The 16,534-nt window shown below is 47.2% G+C and overlaps 1 protein-coding gene across 1 annotated transcript in view; it reads right to left on the reverse strand.

Annotated features, from left to right (window-relative positions):
* KCNJ6 (potassium inwardly rectifying channel subfamily J member 6) overlaps nucleotides 1-16,534 on the reverse strand; it is a 310,318-nt gene that overhangs the window by 60,688 nt on the left and 233,096 nt on the right. The gene's annotated exons all lie outside the window — the stretch shown is intronic.

Raw genomic sequence — 16,534 nt, forward strand, 5'->3', positions numbered from 1 at the left:
AGGTAGACAGTGTCAGAGCTGAACTGAATGAGGGAACACACAGCTGGTGTCCACTGCAGACCAACAGCCCTCTGGAGTCACGGAAGTGTTACCTGTTGTAAGAGTATAGTACGAGATGCTGAGTTTGTTTCTTCCTAGGTCCTTATGTGTAGAAATTCAACTGGTTTTTTTTTGTGTTGATCATGTACTCTACAACTTTTCTGAATTTGTTTATTGGCTCTCGTAGTATTTTTGTGGATTCTTTGGGATTTTATCTATATAAGATCATGTTATCTCTGAATAGAACTAGCTTTACTTCTTTCCAATTGGAATACTTTCTGTTTCTTTTTTTTTTTTTACTTAATTGCTCGGGAGGGAATTGTGTCTTGGCCCATTCTCTACCTGCAGTCTAGGAGGCATTGACCCCATCTCTTAAGGGCGATCCCTGCTTGGCTTAAGCGAGTCCATAGACCCCATCTGCTTGTCCCCAGTGATTGGGTCGGAAATGGCATATGACCTCCTTAAGGACAATGAGGTGCAAAGAAATATAGCTTTAGCTTCTAGGAAGGAAGCTTCTCTTTTCTGCGGAAGCTTCTGGAAGAGATCCTGACTCTTCTGCTTGTGAGAAGTTGGGGCCTGGAATGTGGTGGACGCTTCTGCTACCATGAAAGAAGTAGTCTAAGGATGACGGTGACGCAGAAGGAAGGGAGAGCAGCAGACCTGGAGAAAAGGAGCTGGGGCCAGGGGTCATCTCAGGGCCTAGGAACCAGCAGCCTCGGAAGTCCTCTCCCCCTGGGTTTTTGGTTGGATGAGCTAAGACATCCTTATTTTTTTTTCTTTTTTCATAAGTCGGTTTCGGTTCTCTGACCTTCCTTTTTACTTTAAAATGTTAAAAGTTCAAGATACATGGTATATCCTTATCCTTAGCTTAGTATAAACTTATCAGCTATGGTTGTTTCCCTTGGACTTTTTACCTGATCAAAAAGAAAATAAAGATGTAATACACGTGTAAGGAGAGGGTAGGTTTCTCTCTCTCTCTTCCTCTCTCTCTCCCTTTCTCCCCTCTTCCCTTCCCTTCCCTTCCTTTCTCTTTCTTTCTTCTCTTTCTCTCTCTTTGTTTGAAATAGGATCTGGCTATGTGGCTAAGGCAGGAGTGCAGTGGTACCATCATAGCTTACTGCAGACTCGAATTCCTGGGCTAAAGTGGGCCTCCTGTCTCAGCCTCCTAAATAGCTGGGACTACAGGTGCATGCTGCTGTGCCCTGTTAATTATTTTACTTTTTGTACAACCAGAGTCTCGCTACATTGTCCAGGCTAGATTTTTCTTTTAAGTGTGGTAAATGCTATAAAAATTGCCTTTTTACATTATTCTCAGAACATTTTTAATGAGCAATAATATTCATTATTATTGCAAAGTGAGAGAAAGAAAACAACGGAGGAGAAGAAGAATTGAGGGGAGAGGGGGACAGGTAAGACAGCGCGAGGGAAAGAGGAGCAGTGGAAATGGAGCAGGGGCAGGAGGAAGAGGGATGGGACCTGAACCATCTAATGTCTGCCTCTCTAGGGCTGTGGCCGATAGGCCCAGGGGCTGCCCGCTGGAGCTAGTGGGTGGTTGCTCCATCAGCTTTCCTGGGTGGCGCCATTACTGGGAGGCTCCTATCTCCAGGTAGACTGCCCTGCAGCTTCCCTTGGCTGGGCTGCCCCTGTCCCCTCCCCCTCTTCCAGTCGTGTTTCTTTCCAGGAGCTGGCTCCTTGGAGCTCATCCATCCTCCTTCCTGGGGCTCCAGGCTTCCTTTTCTCAGGCACAGGATTTGTCTCTCAGCTTCAGAAATGAGGGAGTGTCTCAGAGCAGCATTTTCCCTGGCCCATTGGCTGGACTCACTCGTGTCTGTGTTGTGTCCAACTCACTCATTACACACCTGTTGTGGATAGGACACAACACAGGGACACAGGGATGAGGCAGAAATGAGGACACAGGCACCGATGTGCGTAACCAGCATTTAGCGGTGTGTTCAGAGTTAGAGGCGGACAGGGAAGGGAGGGCTTCTCTCGGCAGGACTGAGGCAGGGAAGTCTTCACAAAAGATAGGCTGGGCGTTGAAGGATGGGTAGGAGTTGATCAGGCAAACCAGTGGAGGAAAGAAGGGGAAGGGGCTCTCACTGGGGCTCATCCTGGCTGCACATTGGAGACATCTGGAGGGCCTTGGGAGAGAAGACGGCCAAAGAGCAGGGAGAGCTGATGCTGTTCCCTCAGGGTTTACCTGTTCGCTTCCATGCTCTGACTTTCAGCCCTGGGGTTTCCCTTAGTGATGACAGCATATCCCAACCATGTGAAGTCTTAACTGCCCTCTAGCCAGTGAAAACGGGCTATTCTGGAGTGTGGGGCCAGGGAAGAACCTTCTGATCCCTGAAATATGCCCCAGGTATGGTTTGTGGAACTCAACGGCATCTCTTTCACCTTCAACCCAACCTGTCCCCGATGTCAGCTCTCAGCTGAGTTACTGCAGCAAACTTTCCCCCAGCTACTGGCTGCTATCTGCACACAGTATGACCAACTTTTCTCTGTTCGCCCGGGACTTACCCACATTTAGCATTGAATGTCCCACATCCCGGAAATCCCTCAGTCCCAACCAAACCAGGACAGTTGGTCATCTATAGCTCACACGCCAACCACAGCCATCCTTTCAAAATGCATGTAACGTCATGCCATTCCTTGCTGGACACCCTTTAGGGCTCCCCTCTCAGAGCAAAAGCCACGTGAAGCTCTCCCTGGTCTGGTGCCCGTGACCTCACTCCTCTCCTCTCTGCCCACTCCCCTTCTCACCCACTGGGCTCTGCCCACTCAGGCCTCCTTGATGCTTCTCAAAGCTGCCTTTCACCACAGGGTCTTTGCACGCAGGTCCTCTCTGCTTGGAACACTGTCTCCCTGATACCCACAGGGCTCACGCCTCCTCTCACCCAGGTTGGATCTAGTATTAGCTCTGCAGGGACAGCTTCCCTGACCCACCTATACCCCACGTACGTCACCCCTCCAGAGCCCTGATTCCTTTCCTTTCTGCACGTCTCACCCTGACAGGCTTACCTTTTGGTTTAGTCTTTCTCTGCTCACTTGGACGTAAGCTTGGTTTACTCGTGCTATGTCCTGACTACCTAGAACACAGCACTGGTGCATAGCATGAGGGCAATAAACGACGAATGAATGAATTAATGAATGATGAATGAATGAATGAATGGATGAAAGAAATCTGGACAACTTACTCACTTAGGGTGGCTAAGGAGAGGCAAGGGCTGCTCTTCCCAGGCAGCCCACCCTGCACTGCCCTTGTCCCCAGCCTTCCAGGTGGACTCACGCAGGCCTGCTCGGAGCTCCCTTGCTGCTCCGGGTTTGACTCAGTCGACACCCTTCGCGCCACTTTCTAAGTGTCTCCCTTGCACTGGGCCCTTGAGCCTTGAGCTTTCTTTTATTTAATGTGATATTCCCAGCGTCTGGCAATATAGCAGGGGCTCCGTTTTGAACTACTGGCCTGTGCAAAACCAAAAGTCTTTCCTTTTGGGATCTGGAGTTAATACGATGGCTGCATCTCAGAGATATAAAGGCCACACAGATGAGACCTCGGAGAGGAAGGAATAAAGTTGGACGGGATTTTTCCGCGAGTGGCTGCATTGGCTTTAAGAAACTGCGCCGGGCTGTGCAGCCGATGCACCGCTAGGTGGCGCTCGCGCTCGCTGTGTCTTTCAGGGCTGCAGGTACGGGGCGGGTTTCTGGTGGCGCTGACGGCGCTGGGGAGGAGCGCTACTGTCATCACGGGGACCCTCGGGCTGCGCCTCTGCCCCTCGATCCCCAGCACCTCTGGGAGGGGCTGCTGTGATGACACCCAGTCCCTGGGCGCCGCCACATCGCTCTGCTCTGAGCGGAATTCTCCGGCCCCAGGACAGGCCGTGTGGCCAGAAGAGGGCTGACCTCCTGATTCGGACTCCGCAGGCAGTCACTAGGGGCTTTCGCTGCTCCTGGAAGCAATTTCAAACCAGCAAGCAGGCTCTTACAGACTCTTTATACCAAAAGGAGAATTTGAGGTCCACCCCTAAACAGTCCATCACTGTTACCTTGACTCCCACATTCCTACGCTAGAGTTACCAGCCCCCTGCCCCCAACCCAAGTCAATAGTATGGGGGGGTGCACCCACCCTGCTGATGTGCTTACCAGCTTCTCTAACTGTGGCTTGGCCCCTCTGTCCTCATGTGAGCTCTGGACCAGCAGCGCCTGCACCCTTGCCAGCAGGTTGCAAATGCAGAACCCAGAGCCCCTGAATCAGAGCCTGCATTTTAACAGGGTCTGTGGGAGATTAGTGGGCACCACAGAACTGCAGGAATGCTGGCGGAGGACAGGGCTGAGTGCAGAAAGGGAGGTGAGCAGGCCCGTGGTATAGGGACTGACCTTTGGCACAGGGCAGGTCTGAGTGCAGAAAGGGAGATGGGCAAGTCCGGGGCTTGGGGACTGACCTTTGGGTCAGCGGCGGAGAGGGAGGGTACAGGGGTCCTTTCTCCAGGAGGTGGTCCTGGCATGGGCCAGGTGTGAGTCCCTTGACCTCCAGAAGCACATGGTCGGGCAGGCGAGGCAGGCAGGAAGCTCCATCTATTACTGCAGGAGGGAGGCCCTGCACTTTGCTCACCATTGAACCCTGTTGCCAGCCAACACCAGGCACCTGATGGATCTGTGTTGGATGAAGCAATGAAGTAGACAGCCCAGTCCCCTGTGGAAGGGACAGCAGGGAGTGCTGAGGCCTGTGGGTGTGTGTACGAGGTGCATGACAGCTGGCATTGGCCTGGGGGCTGTGCTCAAAGACAAACTCCATCCACTCCTGGCTGTGCTCAGGGCCAGCTTGGGGAGGTAGCAAGTGGATGAGCAAAACCAAGGGAAAGCAAGGCACCAGCCAGAGCTGTGTTCTCAGCAGGGCTGCATTGGCCCAAGTGGGGACAGCAGCCATGTCTGGAGACATTTTTGATTGTCAAACTGGAGGGAGTACTACTGGCATTTGGAGGTAGAGGCCAGGAATGCTGCACACAGCTTGCAAGGCACATGACAGCCCCTGCAACAGAGAATGATTTGGCTCCAAATGCCAGTAGTGCTGAGGTTGAGAGGTTGAGGAACCACGAGAGAAAGCAGCAGGCTCTGCAGGCACTGGGGGAGATTTCTAGTCCAGATAGCTCTATGTCCCCTTCCCCACCTCCACCAGTCCCCACTGGGACCTGAGACCTTATTAGGAGTGACTGCAATGCTGGTCCCAGTTGACTGTAGGAAGAGGGCTCCTGGCCAGGCTGACATTGCACTCAGGGGTCTAACTGTCCAGTGGCAGAAATCGATAATTGGTTTCAGTTCTTCTCCCCAGGTGCCTTGATGCCGGCAGTGCCCACCACTCTGCTGGCCTTGGACTATTGCCTCTGACTGCAGGACTGGTCCTCCTGTGGCTTAAGACAAGCTCTAGCCAGTCTGCTGCAGTGTGACAGCCTGGGGGTGGGGAGGGAGAGGACTCCGGTAAACACAGCCCGGGAGATGGCTTTTCCATGGCAACAGCTCATTTCCTGGTAGGCAGCCCTCACCTGCTTTGATCCTGCCACCCGTGTGCAGCTCCCTGTGTCCCACCCAGAGATCAACTTGGCCAAAAGAATTTTCAGTTTTTTGGTGAAAAACAATAAAAACAACTCGAAATAGCCCTACTTTGCCAGGAGTACCAAATCCTTGGGTTTGCAGAAATACTAATGAGTGCTTTTATTTGACTTTTCCTTTCTTCTCCTTTCCCTTCCTTTCTTCCTTCTCCCCTTTCGTTGTTGTTTGTATTTAAAATTTATGCTTTACCTTTCATATGAGTTCATCCTGATTGGACTGTTTTCCATAACATTTTTCTTTAGCAAATTTCTTCAAAGTATGTGTTTAAATTATTTTTGTTTGACTATTGCATAAGCTCCAAGAGATCAGAAGCTGTTTCTCTCCATCCATTTATCCATTCTTCCATCCATCGATCCATCCACTCCCTCACCCATATACCCACCCACACACACCAAACCATTTGTCCAGCCATTCATCCATCCATCTATCCATCTATCCATCCAGTCATTCCAGTCATCCATCAACTCACTCAGCCACCCATTCATCAACCCACTCATCAATGCACTCTGCCATTCACTCATTCATATAGCCAGCCAACAATCCATTCATCCATCCATTAATTCATTCATTGGCGAAGGCAAGCATTTGGAATTGCTTCTCTTTGCCTAGCCCTGCAAAAGTTCTTACAGTCACAGAGCTACTTCTCTAGTGGAAGGCTAGAAATTCACAAAACAAAGTGTTAAATGCATTTGAATGTTATGCACAAAACTCCCATGGGGCCAAACAGATGCTGGCTAACTTGGGGGCGGGGGTGGTGTCAGAGAAGATCTCAAAGAGGATGGGGCTTATTAGGAGAGCCCTGAAGGATAAAGGAGGGCAGTGGGGTCAGTAATTATCTAGAGGTGACAGCTAGTGAGTGATTCACTGGGCTGCTTAAAGTAAAGATGAGGGCATGAGATGATGCTGGACAGGTAAGGTAGGTCTACATTATAAAAGGACTTCAGTGATGTCCAAGGAATTTGCATGTTATCCTATAATCCTGTAGACAATGGGAGTTATCCATGAATGCTACCATCGGTGCTGTTTTAGAGAGAAACTTCTGGGATTGTTTAGAGAGGTGAGGACGCTTTCCTAAGTGTCTTAACTGATTGGTTTGAAAACCTCTTTTCTGGGGTCATAGGCTTCTTGCATAATTCCCAGAAATACTCAGAAAGCCTCCATGACAGGCAGTGGTGCCTGGCCCTGCAGCTATGAGGGAAAGAGCCTGGAGGAGAGCACTAACTGCACTGAGCAATAACCTACTGATGAATGTGTTGATGAATGGGTGGGTGGGTGGGTGGATGGATGGATTAGTGGATGGGTGGACAGATGGATGAGTGAATGGGTGGACAGACAGATGGATGAATGGACAGGTAGATGAATGAATAGATAGATGGGTAGATAAATAAATGGAAAAGTCTACAGAGCTTTGTACACATGGCTGAGAGACCCACGTAAGCTCAGGGAGCACCTACTGTAGTGGTGAAGCATGTAGTTGTTGTGGCCAGTCTGAGGGGGCTGAATCCCAGCTCTACCGCTTACATGGTTTAAAACACACGCACAAACTATCTGATGCTTCCTCTTCAAGAGATGGAGCCTATGTTCCTTCCCCTTACATGTTGACTGGATTCAGTAACTCATTTCTTTTAAATAAAGTGGAAGTGATGGTGTGTAACTTTAGAGACTAAGTCTAAAGGGCACTGTGGGTTTTCTCTTTCTCTCTGGAATTGTTTGCTTTGGGGAAAATTAGCTGTCATGTTGTGAGGACACTCAAGCAACCTACAGAGATGTCCATGTATCAAGGAACTGAAGGCCTCTGTCAACAGCCATATTAGTGTATTATCTTGGAAGTGGATCCTCCAGCCCCAGTCAAGCCTTCAGATGACTGCAGCCCCAGCCAATATCTTGACTGCAACCTCATAAGTACTCACCTAAGTAGCTCCTGAATTCTCTGAATTCTAGTTCTACAGAAACTGTGAGACAATAAGTGTTGGTTGTTTTCAGCCACTAAGTTTTTGGGTGAATTGTACAGCAAGAGATAACTAATACAAAAGCTATGTGTCTTTGGAAAAGTTAATTCACTCTCCTATGCCTCTGTTTCCTTACCCATATAATCAGGGTGATAATAACAGAATCTACATTATAGAGGAGCAGTAAGGATTTTGTGAGTTAAAATGTGTGAAACACAGAACAGGGCTGGCATGCAGTAAATACTCAATGAATGTTCATTATAACTACTGTTATTGATAATTGCATGATCTCAGGCAAACACAGAAAGAACAGGGAAGAAATAGAGTGTTTGCTGAATGAAGGAAAGGTGGAAATCAACACTGGTCTTAACCATTTGCCATGTACTGCCAATCCAAGCTCAGCCCAAGGGTTAGTGTGTTCATTGGCCAGTGAGGTTTGACTGACTTTCACTGAGGGGACCTTCTGCGTGGTAGGGATTGCGCCCAGCCTGGCACTCTGTTTATCTCTCTAAATCCTCAGGGCCACCTTTTGTATGAATTGGTGTATCACATACACTCACCTTTCTAGACATGGTTGGAAGAATCTTCAACATTAACCTGGAAGAGCCTCTTCGTTATTCAGTTTTGAAACAACTGAGAGTATCCATGGTCACTGGTGCTCAGGGAATCCCTAAGTTAGCAGAAGGGCTAGATACCATTGTGACCATTTTAATTAAAATTGTTATTTGACAGGAGTGAGATATTTGTATATATATAAATGGCATAGAGCAAATCGTGCCTTTTTTCCTCTCTGATACAAAAGTGAGATTTATAGATCTCACTCATTCTCTCTCAACTGCTTTCCTCTACTGGCTAGGAGTATATATAAATGACGGCTTGTTTTCAATTATTATTTACTCATTTTTTACCTTTTGGAGTGAAAAAAGGTTGTAAAGTTCCACCTCAGTGCAGAAATTCCTGAAGAAGAAAGCCCTCTCAAGACAATTCAGAGTGACGTGCTGGGCAAGACCCAGCATTACGTTTCTCCCCCAGCCCTCCCCAAGACTGAGCCAGTATCCAAGGATGTTCAGTCCTCAAGCTCACAGAGCAGTTGACCAGCCAACTCTCGGCTGCACATGGCTGCCACGAAATTCCTGGGTATCCATACTACGATGGTTAATTTTATATGTCAACTTGACTGGGCATGGGGCGCCCAGACATTTGGTTAAATAACCTTCTGGATACTTCTGTGAGAGTGGTTCTGGATGAGATTAGCATTTGAATCAGTAGACTGATTGCCCTTATTCAATCTGTTGAAGCCCTGAATAGAACAGAAAGGCAAAGTAAAAGAAAATCTGCTCTCTTTGCCTGACTGTACTCCAGCTGGCACATTGGTCTTCTCCTCCCTTTGGACTTGGACTAGGACTAGGACTACATCATTGGCTTTCCTGGGTCTTCCGGAAACTGCAGGTCTTGGGACTTCTGAGCCTCCATAACTGTGTGAGCCAATGCTTATAATAAATCATATGTATTTGTATCTGCATAGACAGATGTATATCTCTCTCTTTCTATCTCTCCATCCATTCTATTGGTTATATTTCTCTGGAGAACCCAGACTACATACACACTGTGCAGAATGCAGCCACCATCACCGTGACACCCTCCTGGGGCTTCTTTGACCTGTGAACCCAGGATCTCGCTGCTCACCAGGACAGTCCATTCTCTCAAGGGACAACACTTAGTACTTCTGCAGAGGTTCCATCAAGGACATTGGTCCTGAGGATCATGTTGGTTGTGAATGTCGCTATTATCTCTAGAGCTGAATGCAAGATTTCTAACTCATCTCAAGGAACCTGTCCACTAGATATCAAAGAATAAAAAGGTTTGGTTCTCATGACCCTAGTCAGAAATAACAATGCCAAGGTGCAGGGTTCCTCTTTTCTCTCCAAATTTCTTTAGGGGCTGAGAATTCTTGTGCTTTGCCTTACTTGGCATTTGCCAATTGATGCTGACAACTTGAAACTCTCAAATTAGGGGAGGAATTCCCAAGGTGTAGGCAGGGATAATGAAAGATGATCTAGAAATAGCCATGGTAATCTGAAAACTTGCCAAGCTCTTCTGATGTGCTCTTCTCTTTTTCTTCTGTGGACAGCTCTCATGTTGGTTTCGGTCTAAAAGAAGACTGACAGGTGCCTGTTGGGGAATTTAACACTGGCTCTCACATTGTCCTGAGCCGAACATAAACCTGTAATTTAATCAAGTGCTTCTGACAGGTGTATGCACATGCTTGTTGGTTTCACTTGGATCTGTCTTGAGGGGGTTGCTTCTTAGAAATTTCTGTACTGAGTCAGATTCTTCATAACTTTTCTTTCATGCTAAAAGGTAAAACATGAGTGACTTTAAAAATCTTTCTGTTCATTCAACTTTTTGTCTCTGAGTACACATGTGGCTGGTGAAATTTTCTAGTGACTCAGCCAGAAAGAGAGCGGGAGAGAGCAAGAGAAGAGGAGGAGAAGAGGGAGCGACCCAAACCACATTTTCTAGAAGGTCATACCTCTGAGTAGTAACCTTGGTTCAGTGAGACCACTCACCCATGGAGCTCCTGTGCAATTTGAGGTCAGGGTGCGTGATGCTGGTCTCGGTTGTTGAATGGGATGAACACCAGCTGCCCTATTTCTTCATTAAGGGGCAAGAAGTCTGTCTTGTGCATACACGGGGACCGGCCTTGGCCCATCACATTACTCTCCTGTTGCTTCTTTCATTCCACAAATGTTATTTGTTCAGATGGTCACCAGGGAGACAACAGAAGGGGAGGGGTGATTTGCAAGGAGGGTGGATTAGTTTCCTGCAGCTGCGGTAACAAATTACCACAAACTTGGAGGCTTAGAACAATCAAAAATCATTCCTTTCCAGTTCTCGAGGCCAGAAGTCTGAAATCAGGGTGTCCCCAGGGTTGTGCATGCTCTGAAGGCTCTAGAGGAAGGTCCTTTCTTGCTTCTTCTGGCTTCTCAGTGAGTAGTGTTAGCACATAGGCTGGTCATTTGGAACAAAATGCAAGCTGACTGCCCACCCGGGCCAGCGGCGTCAAAGAGTTCAGTCTAAAAATTAAACTATTGAAAGCACTACAAGAAAATAAGGGAGCATTATTTTACGTTTGTTTTATAGGAATAGAGGAGGCCTTTCGAAGTGTAACGTGGTGGCCCCAGGCATTCCTTTGCTGGTGGCCGCATCACTCCAGTCTCTGCCTCCATCTTCACGTAGCCTTCTCTGTGTGTCTCTCCTCCGTGTGTCTCTTATAAGGGCATTTGTCATTGGATTTAGGGGCCACCTGGGTAATCCAGGATGATCTCATCTTGAGACCCCCTAACCTAATTATATCCTCATAGGAAAAAGACCCTTTTTCCTATAAGGCCCCATTTGTAGGTACTGGGGCCCAGGATGTGGACATATCTTTTGGGTGGTCACCCGTCAACCCACTACAGATGGGTTGGTGCCTAAGCAGTGAGCAGAGGGTCCTCTGTCTGCCCAAGGGTGTTCCTTGGGGTGGAGCCAGTTCTGGGTCCTGCTGCTCATCCCTGGGCCATCTGTCCCTGCAGCCTATGGAGAAGTTCTGCAAACCCAGTGGTCTCCATGAGCTCGGGAGTGATGGGGAAGGAAGACAGGGCTGCTTCAGAGAGCAGTGGGCTCAGCCCTGCCAGTCAGTGGGGAACCATGCTCCGGCCAACTCAGAGCTGGAACATTCAAGCCAGCCTTTGTTTTCCCGAGTAAATCCAGCCTGCTTCCATACTGTTTCTCGGCCTCTGGCGTCAAGCGAGGGAAGCATTCCTGGAAAAATATGTCCTCTGAATCATATTACCATCCTGATTTACATTATAATTTCTTCAGCTATGTATTCCCAGAGGGAGGAAATTGGCTACAAGACATCACCAAAAATTCACACATAAGCACAAAGCAAGCCTGAAAGAAAAATCCTATTTGCAGAAAAAGGAGACAATGTTGCAAATGTGGCTTCCCCCATGACAGAAATGGCCCTGGTTAACAGGCAGAGGCAGCAGGGAAGAAGCCCCGCTTTCTGGAGGGATTTTCCAGGTTCTTGCTTTTTTAAAAACAGCGTTTAAAGAGAGCAGCTTGAATAAATCTTTCCTCAGGGTTTCCTGGAATGATCATCGTGTTCCTCCCTCCCCCTCTCCTCCTTCTAGAAGTCTTCTCTACCCTCTCTTCCTTCTTTAAGCCCACTGGCTTCTTTAGTTTTTATTTGCACATTGCAGATAACACTTCTCTGCTGAGGACCTCTAGGTGCACTGTCTCTTTAAGGGCCAGAATGGTCTGTTTTCCCTGCTTAACGTGTTTGTTTGTTTGTTTGCAGGAAAAGGGTAGGTAAGACCAAAGCCTGGCAGGTAGAAAGGAAGACAGGACAGAAGCCAACCCCAAGTGAGTGAGATGCACAGAGTTTGGTGCCGGGAGCCAGAAGTGGCCCCACAGAGCTGGGGTCTGGAAATGGGGCCAGGCTTCTTTCTTGGTGTGTCCCAGGGGAAGGAGCAATTATGTGAAGTGGCAGAGGGAGAACGGATCCTTTCTGCAGGGGGGGTGAGCTGGCATCTTGTCATGCCTACTGCACTGGGTGAGTGGGCAGGAGGCCAGGCATGAATTTGCCTGATGGTCTGAGAGGCAGTGACCACGTTCGGTGAGCCTGCCCTAAACAGAGGAAAGATGTTCTGTGTCACACCTGCTCCAACAACAACTGAACTGGTCTCTAGTAATAAACAAGAAATGATCAAACTGCCCTATAATTGTTATCTGAGTCTCCTCAGGCTGTCATAACGAAGTATCACAAACAGGTGGCTTGAATGACAGAAATGTGTGGTCTCACAGTTCTGGAGGCTGGAAGCCTGAGACCTGGGTGTTGGTAGGGTTGGTTCCTCCTGAGGCTGTGAAGGAAGGTCTGGTCCAGGCCCCTCCCCCAGGTTATGGTAGTTGCTGGCAATCTTTGGCTCTTGCTGCATCACCCCGGCTTCTGACGTCATCTTCACACGGCCTTCTCCCCGTGCACGTGTCTGTGTCCAAATTTCACCTCTATTTTTCTTTATGAGGACACCAGGCACATCACACTACAGTCTGCTCTTCTCCTGTAGGACCTCATCTAACGTAACTAATTACATCTGCAATGGGCCTATTTCCCAATAAGGTCATATTCTTAGGTACTAAGGGTTAGGACTTCACCATATGAATTTTGGGGAACACAATTAAACAATAATTGTGAAGTGTTACGTTAGCATAGGAAGGTTAGGGGAACTCAGACTGATATTTGAAACAGTTACCCTCGCCAAAGGTTAGGAATATTATTTGGAAACCGTTGTTTTCTTTTGCTAAAGTGAGTGGGATAAAATCAGGAAGTACAAAGCTGAAGACCACTTAGGTCCGCGAAGGAAAGCCAGATTATTCGGTGAAGAGTGTTAGGACATCGGCTGGTCTTCCATCAAACAATGCAAGCTGGTTGCCCAGCCGAGTCAGTGGGGTCAAAGATCTCAGTCTAAAAATTAAACTGTTGAAAGCAGTAAGAGAAAACAAGGGAGAATGACTTTATGTGAATTTTATAGGAATAGAGAAGGCCTTTCCAAGTATAACATAAAACTGAGATGGCAGAAAGAAACATCAATAACTTTCACTACATAAAATAAATCTATTTTGCAGGTAAAATACCATTAACAAAAAAATCCATAAGACAAATGACAGACTATGAAAGATATCTGGAAAACATATAACTGACAAGGGAGTCATTTCCTTTATATAAAGCCAGCCTTTACAAATCAACTAGAAAAAAGAAAAAAATCAATTAGGAAATGGGCAAAGAGAAGGAAACACCTGTAAATATATTGAAAGATGCCCAACTACATGCTAGAAAACATGAACGACACCTGTTTTCACTTATCCTATTGGCAAAGATCAATGAGTGGTTTCTACCCAGCATGGATGAAAATAGGTGGACAAAGGCGTGCCTGTTCCTGGAGGCAGGATTGGAAATCGACACGATCCTTTGTAGCAGGGCAATTTGGCAATATCTTGAGAAGCAAAATATGCATATCCTCTTTTATCCCATCAATCTCACTTCTAAGAATCTATCCTGGCTGGGCGCGGTGGCTCACGCCTGTAATCCCAGCACTTCCGGAGGCTGAGGCGGGCGGATCACAAACAAGGTTAGGAGATCGAGACCATCCTGGCTAACACAGTGAAACCCCATCTCTACTAAAACTACAGAAAATTAGCCGGGCGTGGTGGTGTGCGCCTGTAGTACCATCTGCTGGAGAGGCTGAGGCAGGAGAATGGTGTGAACCCGTGCGGCGGAGCTTGCAGTGAGCCAAGATCCCGCCACTGCACTCCAGCCTGGGCGACAGAGTGAGACTCTGTCTCAAAAAAAAAAAAAAAAAAAAAAAAGAATCTATCCTATGGATATCAGAGGTTTACTGCACTGTTATTTGTAATAAAAAAAAAAAAGTAGGAAGCTATCTATAATATTCTCTAGAGCACTAGTTATAGAAATGATCATATGTCCATCAAATGAAGTATCATTTTGCAATTTAAAAAGGAGTTAATGTGTTAATAAAGATTTGCAGTATATGTTAAATTAATAAAAAGCAATTGACCACGGACAAAATCGTTCATTCCATTTGTGTAACAAAATAGGAATGCGTATGAGTACATGTTACAATATACCTGAAGACGCAGAGAACGTTTCCAGAAAGGCACTCAAGGGACAGTGAGCACAGGTTCTATCCAAGCAGAAGGACTGCAGAGCACAGGATGGGAGGGGATGTACTTTTCGTTACTATCCTTTATGCCATTTGAATGTCTTATCCTGTGCAAGCATTACTTTTAATGTAAAAACACCCAAATTAAAATTTAAAAAATGAGGAACAGAGGATTAATCCTTCTCTGCGGACAAAGAAGGATTTGCTCTGGGCTACTCACACGTGCTCTCTTGATACGCGAGTGAGGAGGGGACAGGTGAAATCTAATTTCTTTAGACTGAAGCAGATGGAGGGAGACTCATCACTCCCGTCCACCTGGCTGTGGAGGTGGAGGAGGCTAGCGTCTGGGAAGGAAAGAATGCCTATGATTGAAAAAATATGTGTTGAAGTTGGTGTTTATAATTTGCAGCCTCCACGCATTCACTCTCCCAGGTGAAGCCTTTTTTTTTTTTTTTTCCCCCGAGACAGGGTCTCGCTCTGTCACTCAGGCTGGAGTGCAGTGGTGGGATCTCGGCTCACTGCAGTCTCTGCCTCCCGGGTTCAAGTGATTCTCCTGCCTCAGCCTCCCGAGTAGCTGGGATTACAGACACCCGCCATCATGCCCGGCTAATTTTTGTATTTTTGTAGAGATGGGGTTTCAGCATGTTGGCCAGGCTGGTCTTAAACTCCTGACCTCAGGTGATCTGCCCACCTCGGCCTCCCAAAGTGCTGGGATTACAGGCATGAACCACTGCGCCCAGCCTCTGTGTGAAGTCTTAACCGGGACGTGAGTGGAGACAGGGACCCGTGCATTTATTTGGTCATGGCCTCAAGTTCACCTGCGGCAGGTGTCAGGACACAGGCTTGACAGGAAGGAAGGTAGGGGTTGAAAAAATGGGAGGTGGGCAGAGGTGGGGTGGGTTGGGACAGGACAAAGCCCGAAGTGCACTTTTCTCAAAGGCAGGCAAATACACATTCTGCTGGATAAAGCTCATTTCTGAGGAAAGTGAGGCCCAGAGTGGTTAAGTGATTCATGATGGTATCAGGGAGGGCCCTGAGGGTTCTGGTGTGGTCACTCCCAGCACTTGATCCAAAGTCCCCAAGCCCTTGGAGGCACTTCAGTGGCTGGCTTGGGTTAAAACCACATGACAGGCGCCTCTTAACCTGGGCCACCTGCGCTGGGAAAATTGGCTGCTGGAAGAAAGACTAAAGGTAGCGTCCCAGCTGGTATCTCAGCAACACGGGTTACAGGCTGCAGGATGAGTGCTCCAGCTGACCCAGACTCACCACTTTTCAGTTGCAGGCAAGGCAAGCAAACACTTCCCAATTCCAGGCCAGAAATCTTTCTAAATTGTGGCAGACGCTTCCCTTTCTTCACAAGCAGACTGCACTGGGTATAATTTAAGCTTTTTCTTCATGTCTCCGTGCCATCTTGCTGAAACATCAGCTACTGTTCTGTCCTTCAACGCAGACCTTGCCTCAGGAGATTGTAAGGTGGGTAAAAACGTTGGCTTTTCTCATAAAGGATTCCAGACAGCGACATGTTTGGGCTTTTTTTCTTTGATTTATAGCTCTGGGCTTTTTTTTTTTTTTCATTCACTGTCAGACTTGCCTCTTGTTGCTTTCAATGTGCCTGTTTTATAGCCAATCCATCTCCTCCCTTTATTTGCTGCTTCGATCTCCTCTGGTCTGGGAGAGCAGTCAATTCTGAGCTTGTTAGGGTTTCTTATGAGAAAAACAATAAATAAAAAAGACACAGCTCTGCTTAGCTTCCAGCATTGGTCTTAGATGCTGGGCTAGACTGCATGGGCATTGTGGCATCTTCTGTGATTGCTTTTCTCCCCTCAGTTTGGAGTTTTAGTTGTATTCTAGAATCTAAATGGATAAAGTTGCTAGATAAACACGTGCCAGATGATGGAATGGTTTCTTTGTTCTAGCAGTAGCATATTCAATAATTGTGGATGATTTACAGTTTTTGTGTTCACTGAGTCCTACCATCTGAGATGGAAGTTGTCCCTCTTATCTGACCTGTTTTAGGCATAAAACACATGAATGAGAAATAGAGAACTCTCTATTTCTCTAGCTGATTTTTAAAGAACCTGGCAGACAGGTGTTTCTTCTCCTTTAGTTTTCTCTTATAAGGATAATTTTAGAGCAAAAGTGTTCTAACATATTTGAATTATATGTGATGGGATTCCCAGCTCATCTCATTCAGATTCAACCTAAAAAAGAAGCATT

This window comes from Papio anubis, chromosome 4 (assembly GCF_008728515.1).
Source record: "Papio anubis isolate 15944 chromosome 4, Panubis1.0, whole genome shotgun sequence".
Taxonomy (NCBI): Eukaryota; Metazoa; Chordata; class Mammalia; order Primates; family Cercopithecidae; genus Papio; species Papio anubis.